The 2410-nt window shown below is 39.3% G+C and overlaps 1 non-coding gene across 1 annotated transcript; it reads left to right on the top strand.

Annotated features, from left to right (window-relative positions):
- Positions 1 to 603: 603 nt before the first annotated feature.
- On the top strand, positions 604 to 707 carry LOC129530455 (U6 spliceosomal RNA). The gene has a single exon (XR_008675834.1). It is a non-coding gene; the product is annotated as a U6 spliceosomal RNA (small nuclear RNA).
- Positions 708 to 2410: the final 1703 nt, after the last annotated feature.

The following is a 2410-nucleotide window of genomic DNA, read 5'->3' as shown; positions in this document are numbered from 1 at the left end:
CTGTTCCCAATTCCAGCATTAATTGGATTAGATAGTTATTTTATGAAGAATTTTCATATGCCACAATCCTGACCATATGTTCAAGTGAACAGAAAAATTCTATTAAAAAGTCAACCTTCTGTCTCACTCTATTGCCCAGACTGGAGTGCAGTGGTGCAATTACGGCTCACTGCAGCCTCAACCTCCTGGGCTCAAGCAATCCTCCTGCCTCAGCCTCACAAGTAGCTGGGACTACAGGTGCTTGTCACCACACCTCACTAATTTTCCCATTTGTGTTATATGTGGATTCCACAGGACTGACTTCGAAAACTTGAGTGTGCGTGGATTTTGGTATACACAGAAATGGGAGAGCTGGAACTAATCCCCCCATATACCAAGGGACAAATTGTATCTATTTTTACAATTATACAGTAGGAGATACTATGTTCCGTGACAATGGTAATTTTTAATGACAGTTTTTAATTGAGTGAAATTACCATAAAAATAATAATAGTAGCAGCTAATATTTACTGAGCTGTTACTAGGTGCCTATAAATAGCATAGATTTTTTAATTCTCCATAATTCTTCCTTATTTCATGTAAGCACTCTATCTTAAATTACTCATGCTTGCCTCAGTAGCACACATACTTAAGTTGGAACAATAGAGAGATTGGCACAGCCTCTGTGAAAGAATGACATGCAAATTTGTGAAGCATTCCATATTTTTTTAAAAAAAGAGAAAAATATTACTCCCAGATTTTCACTGTGTTTGTGCATATGACCTTTTGTTTAGGTTGAATTAGATCCAAAGATGAAATTTCCAGAAGTGAGATTACTGTGAGTCACAGGGCATGAGCATTCTTATTACCCTTGATGTAAGTTGCAAAGCTTTCAGGCATGGTGGCTGTCAGCCTGTAATTCCAGCACTTTTGGAGGCTGAGGTGGGAGGATTGCTTGAGGCCAGGAGTTGGAGGAGGCAGTATAATGAGTCACTGTCTGTATGATTTAAAAAAAATTTCCAAGCTTTATGCTGGAAGGCTTATATACATTTTAAACACCACTAATACTACAAGAAAATGGCCATTTCACTGCACCTTCGCCCACACAGGTATTATAATTTAACAAGTTATTTTCTGTGTGATAAATGAAAGACCTCATATTATTACTTTGTCACCCATTCTTTTTTCTTTTTTGAGATGCAGTCTCGCTCTGTCAACCAGGCTGGAGTGCAGTGGTGTGATCTAGGCTCACTGCAACCTGTGCTTCCCAGGTTCAAGCGATTCTCCTGCCTCAGCCTTCTGAGTAGCTGGGATTACAGGCACATGTGACCATGGCCGGCTAATTTTTGTATTTTTAGTAGAAACGTGGTTTCACCATGTTGATCAGGCTGGTCTCGAACTCCTGACCTTGTAATCTACCTGCCTCGGCCTCCCAAAATGCTTGATTACAGCTGTGAGCCATGCACCCAGCCTACTTGTCACATATTTTATCTTTCCTTATGTTAGCTTATTAGCTTTATTTCTTTATTGTTTCTTTTTTTTTTTTTTTTTGAGATGAAGTCTCACTCTGTCTCCTAGGCTTCAGTGTAGTGGCACAGTCTCAACTCACTGCAGCCTTGACCTCCTAGGCTCAGGTGATCCTTCCACCTCAGTAGTTGGGACTATAGACACATGCCACTATGCCTGGCCAATTATTTTTATTTTTACTAGAGACGAGGTCTTGCTTTGTTTCTTAGGCTGGTCTGGAACTCCTGGCCTCATGCAATCCCCCCACCACCCCCTCCCAAAGTACTGGTATTATAAGCATGAGCCACCATGCCTGGGGTATCTGTGTCTTTTCCATTTATTTATAGAGTTACTTTGTCTTTTACTAATTCAATGATCTGTTTAATCTTTTATTAAATTATAAAAATAATAAATACTTTTAAATAAGTGAAAAATGTCCTTCAGTCTTGAGACCCACAATCTTATCTCAGGAAATAATTGCAATTAAGAAAATGGGCCATATCCTTCAAGATACATACATGGTGATTGAACATCACTTCATATTTTCATATTTCGTGGACATTTGTGCCAATACCTATTGATCTATATTAATCCTTTTCATGGTTGCATAATATTTTATTGTATGGATGTATCACAATTTACCAGTACCAGTCAACTGCTGGAGGCATTTATGCTCCTTCTAATATTTGCTTTGAGCTCTTTATATAATTAAAAATTAACCCCCTCAGCCAGGTGTGGCAGCTCACACCTGTAATCCTGGCATTTTGGAAGGCTGAGGTGAGAGAACTGCCTGAGTGTAGGAGATCACCACCAACCTGGTCAACATAGTGATACTTTGTCTCTACTAAAAAAAAAAAAAAAAATCTGAGCTACATGTTGCAGTGCACACCTGTAGTCCCAGATACTGGGGAGGCCAAGACTGGAG

The sequence above is a fragment of the Gorilla gorilla genome, chromosome Y (genome assembly GCF_029281585.2).
Source record: "Gorilla gorilla gorilla isolate KB3781 chromosome Y, NHGRI_mGorGor1-v2.1_pri, whole genome shotgun sequence".
In the NCBI taxonomy this organism is placed as follows: domain Eukaryota; kingdom Metazoa; phylum Chordata; class Mammalia; order Primates; family Hominidae; genus Gorilla; species Gorilla gorilla.
This window is presented reverse-complemented; position numbering and strand designations above follow the sequence as displayed.